Raw genomic sequence first — 24,680 nt, forward strand, 5'->3', positions numbered from 1 at the left:
ACTCACCGTCATTATATGTGGGGGGCTACTGTCTTCTTTGGAATATTTCTCTAGAGGTGAGCCAGGTCTTATATTTCCCTCTGCTAGCTATTTAGGTCTTAGGCCAGAGCTGGGCATCTAGCAATAAATAGGAAATGCTACCTGGCTATTTCTAGTTGCGCGGCAGGCTTAGTTCATGGTCAGTATAGTTCCATCTTCCGAGAGCTTGTCCCTCTATAGGCTTGCTATGATCTCTGCCCGCAGAGATCATGACAGTTTGACCGGACAATAAAGTGTTAAAGACCCAGGTTTAGAAAGGAGAGTTATTAGAAGTCTGCTGGAATTTTTTTTTTTTTTTTTTTTTTTTCCTCCAGTTTGCCTTGCTGCAGTCTTTTTTCTCTCTCTCCTCCTAATCTCTGTATTGCTCTGTGTGCACCTGACGATAATGGATCTTCAGAGTGTAACTGCGGGTTTGAATAATCTCATCACGAAAGTACAAAATTTACAAGATTTTGTGGTACATGCTCCAGTATCTGAGCTGAGAATTCCTTTGCCGGAGTTCTTCACAGGGAATAGAGCTAGCTTCCAGAATTTCCGAAATAATTGTAAGCTTTATTTGTCCCTGAAGTCTCGTTCAGCTGGAGACCCTGCTCAGCAGGTTAGGATTGTGATTTCCTTGCTCAGGGGTGACCCTCAAGATTGGGCCTTCTCATTGCCAGCAGGGGATCCTGCGTTGCGCGATGTGGATGCGTTTTTTCTGGCCTTGGGCTTGCTGTATGAGGAACCTCATTTGGAACTTCAGGCAGAAAAAACTTTGATGGCACTATCTCAGGGGCAAGACGAAGCTGAGGTTTACTGCCAAAAATTCCGTAAATGGTCTGTGCTTACTCAGTGGAATGAGTGCGCCTTGGCGGCAACTTTCAGAGAAGGTCTCTCTGATGCCGTTAAGGATGTTATGGTGGGGTTCCCTGTGCCTGCAGGTCTGAATGAGTCCATGACAATGGCTATTCAGATTGATAGGCGTCTGCGGGAGCGCAAACCGGTGCACCATCTGGCGGTGTCTATGGAAAAGACGCCAGAAAGTATGCAGTGTGATAGAATTCTGTCCAGGAGCGAGCGACAGAATTTTAGACGGAAGAATGGATTGTGCTTCTATTGTGGGGATTCTACTCATGTTATATCAGCATGCTCTAGGCGTACAAAGAAGCTTGATAAGTCTGTTTCCATTGGCACCATTCAGTCTAAGTTTATTTTGTCTGTAACCCTGATTTGCTCTTTGTCATCCATTGCCACGGACGCCTATGTTGACTCTGGCGCCGCTCTGAGTCTTATGGATTGGTCCTTTGCCAATCGTTGTGGTTTTGATTTAGAGCCTTTGGAGACTCTTATTCCTCTGAAGGGGATTGACTCCACCCCATTGGCTAATAATAAACCACAATACTGGACACAAGTAACCATGCGTATCAATCCGGATCACCAGGAGATTATTCGTTTCCTGGTGCTGTATAATTTACATGACGATTTGGTACTGGGATTGCCATGGTTGCAGTCTCACAATCCAGTCTTGGACTGGAGAGCAATGTCTGTGTTGAGCTGGGGATGTAAGGGTATTCATGGGGACTTACCTTTGGTTTCTATTTCGTCGTCCATTCCCTCTGAAGTCCCTGAGTTCCTCTCTGATTATCAAGACGTCTTTGACGAACCCAAGCTTGGGTCGTTACCTCCGCACCGTGAGTGCGATTGTGCCATAGATTTGATACCGGGTTGCAAATATCCAAAGGGTCGTTTGTTTAATCTGTCTGTGCCGGAACATGCTGCTATGCGGGAATATATAAAGGAGTCTTTGGAAAAGGGACATATTCGTCCATCTTCTTCTCCCTTGGGAGCTGGGTTTTTCTTTGTCTCAAAAAAGGACGGCTCTTTGAGACCATGTATTGATTATCGGCTTCTGAATAAGATCACTGTTAAGTACCAATACCCATTGCCATTGCTTACTGATTTGTTTGCTCGTATAGAGGGTGCCAAGTGGTTCTCCAAAATTGATCTTCGTGGGGCGTATAATTTGGTGCGGATCAGGCAGGGGGATGAGTGGAAGACCGCATTTAATACGCCCGAGGGCCACTTTGAGTATTTGGTCATGCCTTTTGGTCTTTCTAATGCCCCTTCAGTTTTCCAGTCTTTTATGCATGATATTTTCCGCGATTTTCTGGATAAATTTATGATAATATATCTGGATGATATTCTGATTTTTTCTGATGACTGGGACTCTCATGTCCAGCAGGTCAGGAGAGTTTTTCAGGTTCTGCGGTCTAATTCTTTATGTGTGAAGGGGTCTAAGTGCGTTTTTGGGGTCCAGAAAATTTCCTTTTTGGGGTATATTTTTTCTCCCTCTTCCATTGAGATGGATCCCGTCAAGGTGCAAGCTATTTGTGACTGGACTCAGCCCTCCTCTCTTAAGGGTCTTCAGAGATTTTTGGGCTTTGCCAACTTTTACCGCCGATTTATTGCTGGTTTTTCGGATGTCGTTAAACCACTGACTGATTTGACCAGACATGGCGCTGATGTTGCTAATTGGTCCCCTCATGCTGTAGAGGCCTTTCAGGAGCTTAAGCACCGTTTTGCCTCTGCCCCTGTGTTACGTCAGCCTGATGTGAATCTGCCTTTTCAGGTTGAGGTTGACGCTTCGGAGATCGGAGCTGGGGCAGTGTTGTCGCAGAAAGGTTCCGACTGCTCCGTCATTAGGCCTTGTGCTTTCTTTTCTCGCAAATTTTCGCCCGCAGAGCGGAATTATGATGTTGGGAATAGGGAGCTTTTGGCCATGAAGTGGGCGTTTGAGGAGTGGCGCCATTGGCTAGAGGGGGCTAAGCATCAGGTGGTGGTATTGACTGACCACAAAAATTTGATTTATCTTGAGACTGCCAGGCGCCTGAATCCTAGACAGGCGCGCTGGTCTTTATTTTTTTCTCGCTTTAATTTTGTGGTGTCATACCTACCGGGTTCTAAGAATGTTAAGGCAGATGCCCTTTCTAGGAGTTTTGACCCGGACTCTCCTGGTAATGCTGAACCTACAGGTATCCTTAGGGAGGGAGTAATTTTGTCGGCCGTTTCTCCTGATCTGCGGCGGTCCTTGCAAGAGTTTCAGGCGGATAGACCGGATCGTTGTCCGCCTGATAGACTGTTTGTTCCGGATGATTGGACCAGTAGAGTCATCTCTGAGGTACATTCTTCTGCATTGGCAGGTCATCCCGGAATTTTTGGTACCAGGGATTTGGTGGCAAGATCCTTCTGGTGGCCTTCCCTGTCACGAGATGTGCGAGTCTTTGTGCAGTCATGTGACATTTGTGCTCGGGCCAAGTCTTGTAGTTCTCGGGCTAGCGGACTGCTGTTGCCCTTGCCTATTCCGAAGAGGCCTTGGACACACATCTCGATGGATTTTATTTCAGATCTGCCTGTTTCCCAGAAGATGTCTGTCATCTGGGTGGTCTGTGACCGTTTCTCTAAAATGGTCCATTTGGTTCCTCTGCCCAAGTTGCCTTCTTCTTCTGAGTTGGTTCCTCTGTTTTTTCAGAATGTTGTCCGATTGCACGGTATTCCTGAGAATATTGTTTCTGACAGAGGTACCCAATTTGTGTCTAGATTTTGGCGGGCATTCTGTGCTAGGATGGGCATAGATTTGTCTTTTTCATCTGCTTTTCACCCTCAGACTAATGGCCAGACCGAGCGGACTAATCAGACCCTGGAGACATATTTGAGGTGTTTTGTCTCTGCTGACCAGGATGATTGGGTTGCTTTTTTGCCATTGGCAGAGTTCGCCCTCAATAATCGGGCCAGCTCTTCCACCTTGGTGTCCCCGTTTTTCTGTAATTCGGGGTTTCACCCTCGATTTTCCTCCGGTCAGGTGGAATCCTCGGATTGTCCTGGAGTGGATGCGGTGGTGGAGAGATTGCATCACATCTGGGGGCAGGTTATGGACAATTTGAAGTTGTCCCAGGAGAAGACTCAGCGTTTTGCCAACCGTCATCGTCGTGTTGGTTCTCGGCTTTGTGTTGGAGATTTGGTGTGGTTGTCTTCTCGTTTTGTCCCTATGAGGGTCTCTTCTCCTAAGTTTAAACCTCGGTTCATCGGCCCTTATAGAATATTGGAGATTCTTAATCCTGTTTCTTTCCGTTTGGACCTCCCTGCGTCCTTTTCCATTCATAACGTTTTTCATCGGTCGTTATTGCGCAGGTATGAGGTACCTGTTGTACCTTCAGTTGAGCCTCCTGCTCCGGTGTTGGTTGAGGGTGAGTTGGAGTACGTTGTGGAGAAAATTTTGGACTCTCGTGTTTCCAGACGGAGACTCCAGTATCTGGTCAACTGGAAGGGTTACGGCCAGGAGGATAATTCTTGGGTCAATGCATCTGATGTTCATGCTTCTGATCTTGTTCGTGCCTTCCATAGGGCTCATCCTGGTCGCCCTGGTGGATCTGGTGAGGGTTCGGTGCCCCCTCCTTGAGGGGGGGGTACTGTTGTGAATTTGGATTCTGGGCTCCCCCGGTGGCCGCTTGTGGAATTGGACTTGTCATCCTCTTTCCTGTTTCACCTGGTTCCATCAGTAGTGGGTGTCGCTATTTAAGCTCATTTCTCTGGTGGTTTCTTGCCGGTCAACAATGTTATCTGATGCCTCTCAGTGCTTGTTCCTGCTTCTGACAACTACTAGATAAGTTGGACTTTTGTCCATGTTTCATTTTGCCTATTTGTTCCAGTTCACAGCTGAAGTTTTGTTACTGTGTCTGGAAAGCTCTCGTTGATCAGGGATTGCTACTCTGGCGTTATGAGTTAATGCCAGAGTTTAAGGTAATCTCTGGATGGTGTTTTGTTAGTGTTTTTCTGCTGACCATGAAAGTATACTATCTGTCTTCTGCTATCTAGTAAGCGGACCTCAAATTTGCTAAGACTATTTTCCTGCTGCGTTTGTTGTTTCATCTGAACTCACCGTCATTATATGTGGGGGGCTACTGTCTTCTTTGGAATATTTCTCTAGAGGTGAGCCAGGTCTTATATTTCCCTCTGCTAGCTATTTAGGTCTTAGGCCAGAGCTGGGCATCTAGCAATAAATAGGAAATGCTACCTGGCTATTTCTAGTTGCGCGGCAGGCTTAGTTCATGGTCAGTATAGTTCCATCTTCCGAGAGCTTGTCCCTCTATAGGCTTGCTATGATCTCTGCCCGCAGAGATCATGACAGTTATCTATAGAGCAAGGGAATGAAAGAAGGGGTTCCATGATGGGATGACATAGGTTGACATCGAATAGTATATGACAGCCTGGTATTAGATGTATACTACAATCCAAGAGTGGTAATGGATGCTATCCGAATCTAAAGGTGCATGCAAGAAAGAAGGAGAGGGGAAGCCCACCTAGTATGCAGAATAAAGTCTCAATTCAGGGTTGAACAGGTACTGATGAGGGATTATGTCCTGTGGGAATGAAGAGTCAAGGCAATGGGGTGAATGTGACTGCTAATGTTAGGCTCTGCTGAATAGTGCTATAGATTATTACCATGTAGTTTCCATGGAAACCCCAGTGGTTGAGGCTGAAGGATTGCTCCTTAGGAAAATCCAGTGGATGGCAGTCACGTACCCAAAGCCTGTGGAAAATTATCATAATGAGGACATGTCTTGTAGATGCCATGCTCAAGTAAGGCTTGGATAGCATCTGACCTGTGCAAATATGGAGTCCAGGATTGACAATGCTTTAGAAGGTACTCCAAAGGTTGCGACGCCCCTGCGTATTTAATTATCAGACAAGGTGGCAATATAAGATATATGTTGTGAACAGCTGATATGAGATAGATAGAATCTAAGAATACTCATCTGTTGAAGACGATATGTGTCCACGAGAGGCCTGTCAGTATGTTACTGACATAGTGAAAGAGCCCTCTGGGGTCTGCTCAGCGTCTGGCGGTGATGTGTAGAGATCCTGACACAGTCCGTGTCTAGGTATGTACTGGCGCTGGCGTCTGGGCTCCCCAATAGGTCCGGTGCTGACACTCCTGTGTCCTAGCGGTATGGACCATGTGGTGCTGTCTCCATGGTCGGCGCTTAGTTATAAAGCGCCAGAGGGACATGGGACCGGAAGTGTTAGTGAACGCCGGCGCCTGCGCACTGGGATGGAGTCCATTCTCAGTAAGAGAGGTGCCGGTGACATCTGCGCGTGCGCACATCCGGTTTGCAGAGCCGGAGTGTACGAGAAGTATTAGAAGACATGGCGCATGCGTGTGTAAGGGCAGGAGGCTGAGCGGGACCATATCATGTTATATTAATGCGGGGGTGCCATGTACGGATGTTGCACAGGTTGGAAAGATAGGTGTCTTTATGTGGTGGCAACGAGTCCTACAGTGAAGCCTGTATAGTATTTAGATAAGTCATGTTCCATCCGGAACATGGTGAATGATACAATACGTACGTAGGTAGGTAAACGAGATGGTTAAATGGAACCAAACCCAGCTGAATGGCATGACACAGATTGGTGTAGTTAAACATTTACAACGGTAACTGAATCATCATTATAATATAATAGAAACCTATGAGTACCACTTTTTCTGGGGAGGCAAGCTGGAAGAATACAATAACTGTAAATGTGGTACATAGTGGTATAAAATAAACTGAGTAGGAGTCCAAACCATAGGAGCAAAAGGAAACTTAGAAGGGAATAAGCATAACTGAAGGAAACTTAGAAAAACTGAAGGAAACTTAGAAAAATTCTGCACTAAGGTGGGGAATCTTACCAACTCCACAAAGAGGATTGCTGAGTGGTTGCGTGCAACTATTCAGTGGGTCTATGGAAGAAAAAGGTATCATGTTAGCCAGTCAATTTCACGATTAAGTCCGTTAGGGCTGAGTGTGTCCAACGTATAAATCCAGTATGTTTCGCGTTGTCTCAACATCTGGATGTGGTTACCACCCCGTCTTGGTCTGTGTACTTTTTCTAACACCTGGAAACGGAGTTGCGATATGTTGTGCCTGGCCTCTTTAAAGTGTGCTGGTAGTGGTAACCAGGTTTTTCCACATCTAATTGTAGATTTGTGGCTTATGATCCTATCTCTGATGGTTTGAATTGTTTCGCCTACATACAGTAAGCCACACGGGCATTTAATGATATATACCACATAGTTTGACTCACACGTATGGTAATCCCTGATTGGATACGATTTACCCGTCCGGGGATGGACCACCTCACTCCCTTTGATGATGTTTGAACAACATGTGCAGCTCAGGCATGGGAATGTGCCCCTTCTGGTTTGTCCACTAAGTGTGCGGGTCATGGTTTGTTTAGAGGAGCCTAAGTCGGCCCTGACCAGTTTGTCCTTTAAATTGGGTGGTCTACGTAAGCACATCAGGGGGGGATTTTTGAAAATCGCTATTTTGGGGTATGCCCTAGCAAGAAGTGGCCACTGTTTGTGGATCAAGTTGTGGACTCTCTGCATGGATGGATGGTGCCCATGGACGAAAGGAAGCCTAGACGGTTTGGGAACCGGGGTCAAAGGGGAGTTGGTTACCGATAGAGCTTTGGTCATCTCTGTAGTGAGAAGTGTGCCCGGATAATTCCTGTCCTCAAATTTTTTGGACATCTCATGTAGTCTGGATTGTCTGATGGTGGGGTCAGATACTATTCTGGAGACCCTTTTGAACTGAGATCGAGGGAGACTGTTTCTGGTGGATTTTGGGTGGCAGCTGTTATATAATAAAAGATTATTTCGGTCCGTGGGTTTAGTATAGATGTCAGTGGTGAGGGTGCCACTGGCATCTTTGCAAACTTTGGTGTCTAGGAACGTGATTGCCTCCATATCATGAGAGATAGAGAATTTGAGTTCCGGTCGGACTTCATTAATGGTGTTGTAAAATGCTGTTAGGGAACTATGGTCCCCCAGCCATATGCAAAAAATATCGTCTATGTAACGATACCATTGACGGGCGAACTGTTGGAATAATGTGTTGGTATAGATGAAGTCCTTTTCGAACCGGTCCATATACAGGTTAGCATAGGCGGGCGCCATGTTGGAGCCCATGGCGGTGCCGCATGTTTGAACGTAGAAGTCGTCACCAAAGAGAAAGTAGTTTTCCCTGAGGACCAAATTGAGTAATTCAAGACAGAGTTCTTGTGAACGTGTGTCCATTCCTGCTTCAGATAATGTAAGGGAAACCGCCTCTATGCCTGTGTTGTGTTTGATAGAGGTATATAGACTGTTGACATCGAAAGTGCATAAAATGCTGTCAATCGGGACAGAGTTGATGTCCTGAATCTTTTTAAGAAAGTCACTCGTGTCGAGGATGAAGGATTTGGTTTTGTGGGTATGCGGCGTGAGTATTTTCTCCAAGTAGATGGATATGGGATTAAGAATTGAGTCAGTGGATGCCACAATAGGGCGTCCAGGAGGATTTTGTAAATTTTTATGAATTTTTGGGAGAATGTAAATTACTGGTGTTATCGGATGGTTATTGATCAGGAATGTTTTAGTTTTAGCGTCAATAGTATGTGAGTGTTTCGTTAGGATACTGTCAATCTTTCGTCGAATGTTGTAAACTGGGTCTGATTGGATTTTTTTATATGTGGTGGTATCTGCTAGTTGTTTCTCGATCTCAGCTGTGTAGTTGCTTTTGTTCGACCGCGTGGTTGGTTTTAGGGGGCATGAACTTGCTGGGGTTCCTAAGCCCAGCAAAAGCGGCTTTTTTAGGCCAAAGCGGTCGCGCACCAGGAGGTCGAGAAGGAAAGGATCGAGAACGCCAGATGACTCTCCGGTCACAGGTAGGGGTCCAAACCTGGTAGTAAATATCTCCGACTATTCTCTCTCCCCCCTTGAGCTAAGGGTGCTTAATAAGGGTCTATCCTTCTGCCCAACTCCTAGATGGGATTCTTTTCAGTTAGAAAAGGACTTACAGAGTTTTTACCGCAGTATACGTCTCAAAATACATTTTGAGGATAGTCCTCACTCCACTGGGAATACACTAGGCGCAGTACCAGACAGAGACAGGGGGCCACCTATGACGTTAGACTCATTGGGGCTTAGGAACCCCAGCAAGTTCATGCCCCCTAAAACCAACCACGCGGTCGAGACCTTCATAACTCTCTTAGACAGAGACATTAAGGAAACAATCCGTGACCAACGCCTAGGTTTTCTTCCAATTCGACATAACCTGACACCCCTTGAAAAACAAGCACTGACTGCACTCAAGGAAAACAAACATATTGTTATCAAACCGGCAGATAAGGGTGGGGCCACGGTAGTGATGAACAAAAGCAACTACACAGCTGAGATCGAGAAACAACTAGCAGATACCACCACATATAAAAAAATCCAATCAGACCCAGTTTACAACATTCGACGAAAGATTGACAGTATCCTAACGAAACACTCACATACTATTGACGCTAAAACTAAAACATTCCTGATCAATAACCATCCGATAACACCAGTAATTTACATTCTCCCAAAAATTCATAAAAATTTACAAAATCCTCCTGGACGCCCTATTGTGGCATCCACTGACTCAATTCTTAATCCCATATCCATCTACTTGGAGAAAATACTCACGCCGCATACCCACAAAACCAAATCCTTCATCCTCGACACGAGTGACTTTCTTAAAAAGATTCAGGACATCAACTCTGTCCCGATTGACAGCATTTTATGCACTTTCGATGTCAACAGTCTATATACCTCTATCAAACACAACACAGGCATAGAGGCGGTTTCCCTTACATTATCTGAAGCAGGAATGGACACACGTTCACAAGAACTCTGTCTTGAATTACTCAATTTGGTCCTCAGGGAAAACTACTTTCTCTTTGGTGACGACTTCTACGTTCAAACATGCGGCACCGCCATGGGCTCCAACATGGCGCCCGCCTATGCTAACCTGTATATGGACCGGTTCGAAAAGGACTTCATCTATACCAACACATTATTCCAACAGTTCGCCCGTCAATGGTATCGTTACATAGACGATATTTTTTGCATATGGCTGGGGGACCATAGTTCCCTAACAGCATTTTACAACACCATTAATGAAGTCCGACCGGAACTCAAATTCTCTATCTCTCATGATATGGAGGCAATCACGTTCCTAGACACCAAAGTTTGCAAAGATGCCAGTGGCACCCTCACCACTGACATCTATACTAAACCCACGGACCGAAATAATCTTTTATTATATAACAGCTGCCACCCAAAATCCACCAGAAACAGTCTCCCTCGATCTCAGTTCAAAAGGGTCTCCAGAATAGTATCTGACCCCACCATCAGACAATCCAGACTACATGAGATGTCCAAAAAATTTGAGGACAGGAATTATCTGGGCACACTTCTCACTACAGAGATGACCAAAGCTCTATCGGTAACCAACTCCCCTTTGACCCCGGTTCCCAAACCGTCTAGGCTTCCTTTCGTCCATGGGCACCATCCATCCATGCAGAGAGTCCACAACTTGATCCACAAACAGTGGCCACTTCTTGCTAGGGCATACCCCAAAATAGCGATTTTCAAAAATCCCCCCCTGATGTGCTTACGTAGACCACCCAATTTAAAGGACAAACTGGTCAGGGCCGACTTAGGCTCCTCTAAACAAACCATGACCCGCACACTTAGTGGACAAACCAGAAGGGGCACATTCCCATGCCTGAGCTGCACATGTTGTTCAAACATCATCAAAGGGAGTGAGGTGGTCCATCCCCGGACGGGTAAATCGTATCCAATCAGGGATTACCATACGTGTGAGTCAAACTATGTGGTATATATCATTAAATGCCCGTGTGGCTTACTGTATGTAGGCGAAACAATTCAAACCATCAGAGATAGGATCATAAGCCACAAATCTACAATTAGATGTGGAAAAACCTGGTTACCACTACCAGCACACTTTAAAGAGGCCAGGCACAACATATCGCAACTCCGTTTCCAGGTGTTAGAAAAAGTACACAGACCAAGACGGGGTGGTAACCACATCCAGATGTTGAGACAACGCGAAACATACTGGATTTATACGTTGGACACACTCAGCCCTAACGGACTTAATCGTGAAATTGACTGGCTAACATGATACCTTTTTCTTCCATAGACCCACTGAATAGTTGCACGCAACCACTCAGCAATCCTCTTTGTGGAGTTGGTAAGATTCCCCACCTTAGTGCAGAATTTTTCTAAGTTTCCTTCAGTTTTTCTAAGTTTCCTTCAGTTATGCTTATTCCCTTCTAAGTTTCCTTTTGCTCCTATGGTTTGGACTCCTACTCAGTTTATTTTATACCACTATGTACCACATTTACAGTTATTGTATTCTTCCAGCTTGCCTCCCCAGAAAAAGTGGTACTCATAGGTTTCTATTATATTATAATGATGATTCAGTTACCGTTGTAAATGTTTAACTACACCAATCTGTGTCATGCCATTCAGCTGGGTTTGGTTCCATTTAACCATCTCGTTTACCTACCTACGTACGTATTGTATCATTCACCATGTTCCGGATGGAACATGACTTATCTAAATACTATACAGGCTTCACTGTAGGACTCGTTGCCACCACATAAAGACACCTATCTTTCCAACCTGTGCAACATCCGTACATGGCACCCCCGCATTAATATAACATGATATGGTCCCGCTCAGCCTCCTGCCCTTACACACGCATGCGCCATGTCTTCTAATACTTCTCGTACACTCCGGCTCTGCAAACCGGATGTGCGCACGCGCAGATGTCACCGGCACCTCTCTTACTGAGAATGGACTCCATCCCAGTGCGCAGGCGCCGGCGTTCACTAACACTTCCGGTCCCATGTCCCTCTGGCGCTTTATAACTAAGCGCCGACCATGGAGACAGCACCACATGGTCCATACCGCTAGGACACAGGAGTGTCAGCACCGGACCTATTGGGGAGCCCAGACGCCAGCGCCAGTACATACCTAGACACGGACTGTGTCAGGATCTCTACACATCACCGCCAGACGCTGAGCAGACCCCAGAGGGCTCTTTCACTATGTCAGTAACATACTGACAGGCCTCTCGTGGACACATATCGTCTTCAACAGATGAGTATTCTTAGATTCTATCTATCTCATATCAGCTGTTCACAACATATATCTTATATTGCCACCTTGTCTGATAATTAAATACGCAGGGGCGTCGCAACCTTTGGAGTACCTTCTAAAGCATTGTCAATCCTGGACTCCATATTTGCACAGGTCAGATGCTATCCAAGCCTTACTTGAGCATGGCATCTACAAGACATGTCCTCATTATGATAATTTTCCACAGGCTTTGGGTACGTGACTGCCATCCACTGGATTTTCCTAAGGAGCAATCCTTCAGCCTCAACCACTGGGGTTTCCATGGAAACTACATGGTAATAATCTATAGCACTATTCAGCAGAGCCTAACATTAGCAGTCACATTCACCCCATTGCCTTGACTCTTCATTCCCACAGGACATAATCCCTCATCAGTACCTGTTCAACCCTGAATTGAGACTTTATTCTGCATACTAGGTGGGCTTCCCCTCTCCTTCTTTCTTGCATGCACCTTTAGATTCGGATAGCATCCATTACCACTCTTGGATTGTAGTATACATCTAATACCAGGCTGTCATATACTATTCGATGTCAACCTATGTCATCCCATCATGGAACCCCTTCTTTCATTCCCTTGCTCTATAGATAACCCTCGGTTTTAAATGACTTCAACTTTAGTATACTTCGTTACACAGTCCTACAGAGCCATATCTCTGTACATGAATTGCACCAAGTAACCATGCATATGATGTGTATTATATGATTTTATTTGTTATTGTAAATATTAGATTGTAAATAGCTGTATCTTTATGTTTTTTGCAGCGACGTTGTGACCAAGGCTATGTATTAGCCGAAACGTTATTGACCAGTCGCTTGATTTCACAACCACTAGAAATAAACTTTCACCTGCAAACATAAATTTTTCTTGTACGTGTGCAGTGATCTCTATAACTCAGTGACTTTGGAGCAATTGGTTCCCTTCACTAGCACCGTCATCTCCACTTTTGTTGAGTGCTAACCATCGCTTTTTTTCTGGATTACGTAATTTTTGGTTATAAGCACCAACTGAACACATGTCATCTGAGACACACGTGTACGATGATGCTACAGGATCAACAATCCTGTCCAGAATAAAAACAAAAGCAGATTTCCTACATATACCGAATAGGGATATAAAGACAAGAGATTGGGAGAAGGAGAAAAAGAGACTCATAGCCTACGATCTGCACTGTGCCACCCTTGGGGAGTACCATCGGCAGGGGAAGATACCACGAGGCCTACGGTGTAACCTCCGACCAACTCTATTCTCTGACAACGACCGATACTGCACTACATTTCAAAAAATACTCAACAAGTGTTCCTTTGATATTATTTTACTGACTGTTGAATTCTTACAGGGGGCTATAAAGGAAACGGAAGAAAAAGTCGCAACCATCGAGACGCAGCTGACCTCTACTCTGTCCAGTTCGGAGTTTAATACCTTAAAGAACAAAGTGGACTCTATCTTAGCATCACATCAAAAAAACTTGGAAGAGAGGAAAAGAACGAAATTCCAAAGAGACACCGAGGATTATCTAAACAACAAAGTCTATCGATGGGACGAAACTACCAACAGGCAAACCTTTCGGAGATCGCGTCGCCCAGCACAGAGATTTACAGCCTCCGGGGACTCCTCACCGGCCGGGGGATCCTCTCCTGGGTCCGGAAGCGACGTCGGTGGAACTACAGCAAAAGCGGCTTTTTTAGGCCAAAGCGGTCGCGCACCAGGAGGTCGAGAAGGAAAGGATCGAGAACGCCAGATGACTCTCCGGTCACAGGTAGGGGTCCAAACCTGGTAGTAAATATCTCCGACTATTCTCTCTCCCCCCTTGAGCTAAGGGTGCTTAATAAGGGTCTATCCTTCTGCCCAACTCCTAGATGGGATTCTTTTCAGTTAGAAAAGGACTTACAGAGTTTTTACCGCAGTATACGTCTCAAAATACATTTTGAGGATAGTCCTCACTCCACTGGGAATACACTAGGCGCAGTACCAGACAGAGACAGGGGGCCACCTATGACGTTAGACTCATTGGGGCTTAGGAACCCCAGCAAGTTCATGCCCCCTAAAACCAACCACGCGGTCGAGACCTTCATAACTCTCTTAGACAGAGACATTAAGGAAACAATCCGTGACCAACGCCTAGGTTTTCTTCCAATTCGACATAACCTGACACCCCTTGAAAAACAAGCACTGACTGCACTCAAGGAAAACAAACATATTGTTATCAAACCGGCAGATAAGGGTGGGGCCACGGTAGTGATGAACAAAAGCAACTACACAGCTGAGATCGAGAAACAACTAGCAGATACCACCACATATAAAAAAATCCAATCAGACCCAGTTTACAACATTCGACGAAAGATTGACAGTATCCTAACGAAACACTCACATACTATTGACGCTAAAACTAAAACATTCCTGATCAATAACCATCCGATAACACCAGTAATTTACATTCTCCCAAAAATTCATAAAAATTTACAAAATCCTCCTGGACGCCCTATTGTGGCATCCACTGACTCAATTCTTAATCCCATATCCATCTACTTGGAGAAAATACTCACGCCGCATACCCACAAAACCAAATCCTTCATCCTCGACACGAGTGACTTTCTTAAAAAGATTCAGGACATCAACTCTGTCCCGATTGACAGCATTTTATGCACTTTCGATGTCAACAGTCTATATACCTCTATCAAACACAACACAGGCATAGAGGCGGTTTCCCTTACATTATCTGAAGCAGGAATGGACACACGTTCACAAGAACTCTGTCTTGAATTACTCAATTTGGTCCTCAGGGAAAACTACTTTCTCTTTGGTGACGACTTCTACGTTCAAACATGCGGCACCGCCATGGGCTCCAACATGGCGCCCGCCTATGCTAACCTGTATATGGACCGGTTCGAAAAGGACTTCATCTATACCAACACATTATTCCAACAGTTCGCCCGTCAATGGTATCGTTACATAGACGATATTTTTTGCATATGGCTGGGGGACCATAGTTCCCTAACAGCATTTTACAACACCATTAATGAAGTCCGACCGGAACTCAAATTCTCTATCTCTCATGATATGGAGGCAATCACGTTCCTAGACACCAAAGTTTGCAAAGATGCCAGTGGCACCCTCACCACTGACATCTATACTAAACCCACGGACCGAAATAATCTTTTATTATATAACAGCTGCCACCCAAAATCCACCAGAAACAGTCTCCCTCGATCTCAGTTCAAAAGGGTCTCCAGAATAGTATCTGACCCCACCATCAGACAATCCAGACTACATGAGATGTCCAAAAAATTTGAGGACAGGAATTATCCGGGCACACTTCTCACTACAGAGATGACCAAAGCTCTATCGGTAACCAACTCCCCTTTGACCCCGGTTCCCAAACCGTCTAGGCTTCCTTTCGTCCATGGGCACCATCCATCCATGCAGAGAGTCCACAACTTGATCCACAAACAGTGGCCACTTCTTGCTAGGGCATACCCCAAAATAGCGATTTTCAAAAATCCCCCCCTGATGTGCTTACGTAGACCACCCAATTTAAAGGACAAACTGGTCAGGGCCGACTTAGGCTCCTCTAAACAAACCATGACCCGCACACTTAGTGGACAAACCAGAAGGGGCACATTCCCATGCCTGAGCTGCACATGTTGTTCAAACATCATCAAAGGGAGTGAGGTGGTCCATCCCCGGACGGGTAAATCGTATCCAATCAGGGATTACCATACGTGTGAGTCAAACTATGTGGTATATATCATTAAATGCCCGTGTGGCTTACTGTATGTAGGCGAAACAATTCAAACCATCAGAGATAGGATCATAAGCCACAAATCTACAATTAGATGTGGAAAAACCTGGTTACCACTACCAGCACACTTTAAAGAGGCCAGGCACAACATATCGCAACTCCGTTTCCAGGTGTTAGAAAAAGTACACAGACCAAGACGGGGTGGTAACCACATCCAGATGTTGAGACAACGCGAAACATACTGGATTTATACGTTGGACACACTCAGCCCTAACGGACTTAATCGTGAAATTGACTGGCTAACATGATACCTTTTTCTTCCATAGACCCACTGAATAGTTGCACGCAACCACTCAGCAATCCTCTTTGTGGAGTTGGTAAGATTCCCCACCTTAGTGCAGAATTTTTCTAAGTTTCCTTCAGTTTTTCTAAGTTTCCTTCAGTTATGCTTATTCCCTTCTAAGTTTCCTTTTGCTCCTATGGTTTGGACTCCTACTCAGTTTATTTTATACCACTATGTACCACATTTACAGTTATTGTATTCTTCCAGCTTGCCTCCCCAGAAAAAGTGGTACTCATAGGTTTCTATTATATTATAATGATGATTCAGTTACCGTTGTAAATGTTTAACTACACCAATCTGTGTCATGCCATTCAGCTGGGTTTGGTTCCATTTAACCATCTCGTTTACCTACCTACGTACGTATTGTATCATTCACCATGTTCCGGATGGAACATGACTTATCTAAATACTATACAGGCTTCACTGTAGGACTCGTTGCCACCACATAAAGACACCTATCTTTCCAACCTGTGCAACATCCGTACATGGCACCCCCGCATTAATATAACATGATATGGTCCCGCTCAGCCTCCTGCCCTTACACACGCATGCGCCATGTCTTCTAATACTTCTCGTACACTCCGGCTCTGCAAACCGGATGTGCGCACGCGCAGATGTCACCGGCACCTCTCTTACTGAGAATGGACTCCATCCCAGTGCGCCTCTATCTCATATCAGCTGTTCACAACATATATCTTATATTGCCACCTTGTCTGATAATTAAATACGCAGGGGCGTCGCAACCTTTGGAGTACCTTCTAAAGCATTGTCAATCCTGGACTCCATATTTGCACAGGTCAGATGCTATCCAAGCCTTACTTGAGCATGGCATCTACAAGACATGTCCTCATTATGATAATTTTCCACAGGCTTTGGGTACGTGACTGCCATCCACTGGATTTTCCTAAGGAGCAATCCTTCAGCCTCAACCACTGGGGTTTCCATGGAAACTACATGGTAATAATCTATAGCACTATTCAGCAGAGCCTAACATTAGCAGTCACATTCACCCCATTGCCTTGACTCTTCATTCCCACAGGACATAATCCCTCATCAGTACCTGTTCAACCCTGAATTGAGACTTTATTCTGCATACTAGGTGGGCTTCCCCTCTCCTTCTTTCTTGCATGCACCTTTAGATTCGGATAGCATCCATTACCACTCTTGGATTGTAGTATACATCTAATACCAGGCTGTCATATACTATTCGATGTCAACCTATGTCATCCCATCATGGAACCCCTTCTTTCATTCCCTTGCTCTATAGATAACCCTCGGTTTTAAATGACTTCAACTTTAGTATACTTCGTTACACAGTCCTACAGAGCCATATCTCTGTACATGAATTGCACCAAGTAACCATGCATATGATGTGTATTATATGATTTTATTTGTTATTGTAAATATTAGATTGTAAATAGCTGTATCTTTATGTTTTTTGCAGCGACGTTGTGACCAAGGCTATGTATTAGCCGAAACGTTATTGACCAGTCGCTTGATTTCACAACCACTAGAAATAAACTTTCACCTGCAAACATAAATTTTTCTTGTACGTGTGCAGTGATCTCTATAACTCAGTGACTTTGGAGCAATTGGTTCCCTTCACTAGCACCGTCATCTCCACTTTTGTTGAGTGCTAACCATCGCTTTTTTTCTTGTTTCACATGAGACTCCCAATCATCTGAAAAAATCAAAATATCATCCAAATATACAATCATGAATTTATCAAGATAATTCCGAAATATATCATGCATAAAGGACTGAAACACAGATGGAGCATTAGAGAGTCCGAATGGCATCACAAGGTATTCAAAATGGCCTTCGGGCGTATTAAACGCAGTTTTCCATTTGTCACCCTGCTTAATACGAACAAGATTATATGCTCCTCGAAGGTCAATCTTAGTAAACCAACTAGCCCCCTTAATCCTAGCAAACAGATCAGAAAGCAAAGGCAAAGGGTATTGGAATTTGACCGTGATCTTATTCAAGAGGTGATAATCAATACAGGGTCTCAAGGAGCCATCTTTTTTGGCAACAAAAAAAAACCTGCTCCCAATGGTGAAGAAGATGGCCGAATATGCCCCTTCTCCAAGGAGTCCTTAACATAGCTCCACATGGCGGTATGTTCTGGCACAGACAGGTTGAAAAGTCGGCCCTTAGGGAACTTACAGCCTGGAATCAAGTCAATAGCACAATCTCAGTCCCTATGCGGTGGAAGGGAACTGGACTTGGGCTCATCGAATACATCCTGGAAATCTGACAAAAACTCAGGAATTTCAGAAGAGGGGGAGGAGGCAATTGACATCAAAGGAACATCACCATGAACCCCCTGACAACCCCAACTAGTCACAGACATAGATTTCCAAACTAATACCGGATTATGCACCTGTAACCATGGGAAACCCAGCACAATAGCATCATGCAAATTATGCAACACCAGAAAATGACAATCTTCCTGATGGGCTGGCGCCATGCACATGGTCAGCTGTGTCCAAAACTGAGGTTTATTTTTAGCCAACGGTGTAGCATCAATGCCCCTCAAAGGAATAGGACTCTGCAAAGGCTGCAAAGGGAAACCACAACGTCTGGCAAATTCTAAGTCCATTAAGTTTAGAGCGGCGCCTGAATCCACAAATGCCATGACAGAAAATGACGATTATGAGCAGATCAGGGTCACAGATAACAGAAATTTAGGTTGTACTGTACTGATGGTAACAGAACTAGCGATTCCCTTGGTACGCTTAGGGCAATCAGAAATAACATGAGCAGAATCGCTGCAGTAAAAACACAACCTATTCTGACGTCTGAATCCTTGTCGTTCAGCTCTAGACACAATCCTATCACACTGCATAGGCTTAGGACTCCGCTCGGAAGACAATGCCATAGTGTGCACAACTCTGCGCTCGCGCAAGCGCCGATCAATCTGAATGGCCAGAGACATGGAATCACTCAGACCAACAGGCGTGGGGAACCCCACCATAACATCTTTAACGGATTCAGAAAGACCCTTTCTGAAGATTGCCGCCAAGGCATCCTCATTCCATTTAGTCAGTACAGACCATTTTCTAATCTTCTGGCAATATGATTCTGCCGCTTCTTGATCCTGAGACAGAGCCAACAAGGTCTTCTCAGCATGATCCACTGAATTAGGTTCATCATACAATAACCCAAGCACCTGAAAAAAGGTGTCTACATTAAGCAACGCCGGATTCCCAGGTTCCAGGGCAAATGCCCAATCCTGGGGGTCACCACGCAGCAGAGATATAACAATTTTAACTTGCTGGATGGGATCACCAGAGGAACGGGGTTTCAGAGCAAAAAACAGTTTACAGTTATTTTTAAAGCTCAGAAATTTGGACCTATCTCCAAAAAACAAATCAGGAGTTGGAATTCTAGGCTCTAAAACCGGAGTCTGAACGATATAATCGGAAATACTCTGTACTCTAGCAGCAAGATGATGCACACGAGAAGCCAATCCCTGAACATCCATACCAGCGCCGAACTCCTGAGCCACCCAGAGGTAAAGAGGGAAGAAAAAAAAAACACAACAGACTACAGAAAAAAAAATGGCTCAGCACTTTCCTTCCCTTCTTCTGAGATGCGGTTAACTCATTGTTGGCCAGTTGTACTGTTATGATGTGGTGGCCTAAGAGCAGCATGAGACGTACTCTGGAGAAGGTGGTACCTGTACTGACCGCAGACCCTGAACTTAACACCGCAACTAGAAGTAGCCGTGGAATGTACCTAGCACTCCCTGGACATCTCGACACAGCCGGAGGACTAATTACCCCTAGAGATAGAAAAGGGAAAACTATCTTGCCTCAGAGAAAATTCCCAAAGGATAGGCAGCCCCCCACAAATATTGACTGTGAGAGGAGAGGGAAAAAACATACACAGACTGAAATCAGAATTTAGCAAAGGAGGCCACTTCTAGCTAAATAGAAAGGATAGGACAGAGTACTATGCGGTCAGTATTAAAACACCAGAAAATATCCACCACAGAAAATACAAAAACTCCACAGCTAACTAAAGATATGGAGGGTACATCTGCATCTCCAGAGATACCAGCTTGGCTAAACAAATCCTTATACAGACCTAGCTGGACAAGACAAAAAAACATGGAAAAGAACTGAACAATAAGGCCACAGCATGTGGACAGCAAAAAATCAAGGCCAGAACTTATCTTTGATGAAAAGAACTGCAAAGCAGGAGAGACCAGGCGGAGATGTGAATCCTCCAGGAACAATGGACAACTGGCACTGACTAAAGGGTGAAGCAAGACTAAATAGCCCAGTCACAATTGCAGAAAGTGAACACACCTGATAAATGCTGTGATTCAGAGACAGCAGCGCTACCACTTACAACCACCGGAGGGAGCCCAAGAGCAGAATTCACAACAGCTAAGCACCCAACTACTTGGGCCGAAACCAAGGTCCAGAAACAGTTTCTGTGGGTGACATCGCTGCCTCTTTTCCTGCTTTATGTGCACACCAATCACCTGTTCATAACATAGGCTAAGGTGCCTCTCACCCTGCACCTGTCGCTGCACACTTGCATCCACTGTCAGAAACCACGTCCATGTCCTTGTCCCAGTGCAGCTTTCAGTTGTCCTTACTCAAGTCATTGGAATGTAATCGTAAATACGTATCCACCCACCCACAGGCTGCAATACTAAATGGCCACATTTCCAGACTGCTTGCCCTGGAAATGTTGCCGTTTAGGCTTGTGCAAATGGAACCAGTCAGTCATTGGAACGTAACACATGCTACCCACACCACAGATTGCAGATCCTGGGTAAATCAGGGTTGCCCCCATTTTCTACAACAATTTCTGCACCTCCTCCTCCTCCCCCTCAATCTCAGAAACATCAATATCAGTCCCAAGCTGGAAGCACTGCAGCACTGCCTAGGCTGAATGGCAACAAGCTCTGCTGAAGCTAATTTGCTTAGTTGACAAACCGCACATCATTGTGGAGTTGTTCAAAGGTCTATCAGACCAGACTTATCTTTGACTCTTACCCCTGAACCCACAACCAAGCAAAGTCATGTGTGACAATGGCCATAACCTGGTGGCAGCTCTGAAGCTTTGCAATCTCACACATGTACCATATTTGTGGGGCTGATGTCACCTTTGTATTGTCCGGTGACGTCAAGCCCACTACTTAGTAATGGATAGACGTTCATAAGTCCTTTATTTAAAAATAACACAGTTATACTCACCTAATGCCCATTCCATTGAAACCCTCATCTCCTGTAGTAAAACAAAAATAAAAAAACAACCATATCTCTCACATGTACATTGTTCTGTCCCACACCGTAATCCATGTCAGGGGATAAACAGTCTTCAACCTGGACGATGCCAAGGTTCGACTGTCCAGGCTGAGAACCACTGAGGAAAGAGCTGCTGCAAGTGCAGCATCAGTGACCAGAGGTGACCTCATCAAGGATACCACGGGTCACTGAGGCTGCGTTCTCAGCCGGGCTGAACTGCGGTGACATCAGCACAGTGAGAAAAAGTCAGTGAGTTCACCACAGTTCTGCGGAATGAGTTCACCGCAGTTAACCATGAGAAATTTTTCAAAGGTGATATCAACCCCACAAATAAGAACCCCACTTGCCACATCCACAGGGCAAGTGGGAAAAGCCGGGCAAAGAACAAGAATTGGCACATCTAATAGATCAGCGACTGCAGGTTGCTATTTTAAGCCTGGAGCAGGTCAATATCCATGGCTCCTTATCAGCCTGGCAATACCAGCCCCCAACTGTCTGTTTTTGCTTGGCTGGTTGGAAGGAGACTCCATGACGTTTTTTGAAATTATTTATTTAAATAATTAAAAAATATGGCGTGGAGTGCCCTCTATTCTTGATAACCGGCTTTGATAAAGCTGACAGCTGAGGGTTGCAGCCCACAGCTGTGAGTTTTGCCTGGCTGGTTATCAAAAATACAGGGGAATCCCATGTCATTAAAAAAAAAATATTTATTTATAAAACGGTAGGGGAAGAGAACCTCCAGCTATGAAATTAAAAAGGAAAGTAATCTTTTTGTAAAAAAAAAAGAAAATCTTTTATTTGGTACAACAGTACATTAAAAAAGACGGATCGTGATGTTTTATTCCATAGAAATGTACAGACCCCCACCGATCCGATATCGAGAGTTGCCCAGAGAAGCCCCTGAGTGTTTTCACTTACTGCAATACTGATTTCATGGTTTCCTTTGAGCAAGATGCCTGTAAAATTGCCCCTCCCCACATAGAGTATGATACACCACAGTGAATATCCCGACACAAGCACAGCATTGTGACTAAAAATAGACCACAGCATATGGAATGAAAGCAAACAGCTCACCTTATACAGTAAGATGTCCCAACAGGTCACTATATACAGTGTTATGCTCCCACAGGTTCCTATATACAATATGATGACCCTACAATCCACTGTATAGAGTATGATACGTCACAGTTCCCTATATACAGTATAATGGCCCCACAGATATCTATATACTGTGTGATGTCCTCACAACTCCCTGTAAGCAGTTTTATGGCCTCCACAGCACCATATATACAGCATGATGGCACCACATCTCTCCTATATAAAATTCAATTCCCCATATACACTTTGATGTCCCTACAGATTCCCTAATTGTAGTATGGGGTCCCCACAGCTTTCCTATTTGCATTATATCATCCTCACTGCCAAGCACATGGATCATGGACCCAGTACTCCATGGTTCGGACTTACCCTTGAAGGGGCGTAGCTGATTGGCCACCTGGTTTTCTCTAAAGCTCCTGATGGTGAAGTTAGGCTTGAGTCGCAGGTGACCTCCAGGTACCACTCCAAGGACAGTCCCTGGAATTACGTCAGCTGACCCCAAGGGTTAGGATCACAGACAAGGACTCAGAGGCCAAGACAGGACTAGATACTGATGCAGGCTCAGACATTGCGGATCCTGGAACACTTGACAGGATGGACACTGGTGCCGATTTAGACTGTGTGGATCCTTGAACACTAGACAAGATGGACATTGGTACTGGTTGAGGGTCTGCAGCCAAGGCTGCAAGCTCAGGTACTGCCGGAGCGGTTTCAAGCTCAGGTACCACCGAAGTGGCATTAAGGTACAGCTGGAGCAGCTTCATGCTCAGGTACTGCCTGATTCAAGTAACACAGATAACAGGTACAGGTTAGGGTTCAGACTAAGGGGGTTCAGCGACAGGTTCAGGCACTAACAAAATAGATTCATTTCAAGAATAGGTTCAGGGACCTGACAACTAACCAACAGGGTCAAACTCAAGCTAACACTAAAGAGGGCATTGTGCAGGTACCTCCCTACAGGGAAGCATGCCTTAAATACTGCAAGCATCCCACCTACTGGCTGGGGGCAGATTCAGAATGCATGCTCTGCCCCTTTAAAAATCGGGGAGCATGCGCACACTAGGAGTGGCATGCACAGGCTCAGAAGACCAAGATGCCCTGCTTGGAATGGAGACAATGCCATGAGGCTGGGGCAGTGGGTATGTCATGTTCCTGCTGGGAGGAGGGAAAGGGAGCAATAGCGTTACACCCTCAGCTAACTTATATGTAGTGTGCTGGCCCCATATATCCCCATATACAGTATGATGTCTTCAAAGCTCCCATATATGCAGAATGATGCTCCACAGCTTCCCTTTATGCAGTATGATGTACTCACAGCTCCCTATATACAGTATGATGGCCCCTACAGCTCATCTACAGTCGAAAGTGTTGGCATCTTTGAAATTGTTCAAGAAAATGAAGTAATTCTCCCAGAAAATTATTGCAATTACACATATCTTGTTATGCACATTTTGATTTCATTTGCGTGTATTGGAACAACACAAAAAATTGAGAAAAAAAAGGCAAATTGGACATAATTTCACACAGAACCCCCCAAATTTTCCAGACAAAATTGTTGACAAGTTTCCACATTTGTGGGTTATCAGCTTTGTTTCAAGCATGTGATGCTCTTTCAAACTCACCTGTTGCAAGTAACAGATTTGGGCAATGTGAAAATCACACCTGAAACGAGATATAAAGGGGAGAAGTTGACTCAATCTTTGCATTGCAAAATGTGAGTAAGCCAAAATCCTTCTGGGAAAGGCTCTCATGGACAGATGAGACAAAGATAGAGTTTTTTAGTAGAGCATATAATTCTGTTGTTTACTGAAAATTAATGAGGTCTACACAGTACCTCAAATATGGAGGTTCAAAGATGTTTGGGGCTGTTTTTCTGCCTCTGGCACTGGGTGCCTTTCCTGTGTGCAAGGCAACATGAAATCTGAAGATTACCAAAATAATTTTGAATCACAATTAGTGTTGAGCGATACCGTCTGATACTTGAAAGTATCGGTATCGGAAAGTATCGGCCGATACCGGCAAAGTATCGGATCTCGCCGATACCGATACCCGATACCAATACAAGGCAATGGGACACCAAGTATCGGACAGTATCCTGATGGTTCCCAGGGTCTGAAGGAGAGGAAACTCTCCTTCAGGCCCTGGGATCCATA

The 24,680-nt window shown here is 44.9% G+C and overlaps 2 long non-coding RNA genes across 2 annotated transcripts; both read left to right on the plus strand.

The window, feature by feature from the left end:
* The first annotated feature begins 8,674 nt into the window (after positions 1-8,674).
* On the plus strand, positions 8,675-12,918 carry LOC143785772 (uncharacterized). Its single transcript, XR_013218077.1, has 3 exons — positions 8,675-8,763; positions 11,073-11,123; positions 12,839-12,918. It is a non-coding gene; the product is annotated as an uncharacterized LOC143785772 (long non-coding RNA).
* Positions 12,919-13,672: 754 nt separating this feature from the next.
* Positions 13,673-17,667, plus strand: LOC143785630 (uncharacterized). Its single transcript, XR_013218032.1, has 3 exons — positions 13,673-13,833; positions 16,143-16,193; positions 17,604-17,667. It is a non-coding gene; the product is annotated as an uncharacterized LOC143785630 (long non-coding RNA).
* Positions 17,668-24,680: the final 7,013 nt, after the last annotated feature.

The sequence above is a fragment of the Ranitomeya variabilis genome, chromosome 7 (genome assembly GCF_051348905.1).
Source record: "Ranitomeya variabilis isolate aRanVar5 chromosome 7, aRanVar5.hap1, whole genome shotgun sequence".
Taxonomy (NCBI): domain Eukaryota; kingdom Metazoa; phylum Chordata; class Amphibia; order Anura; family Dendrobatidae; genus Ranitomeya; species Ranitomeya variabilis.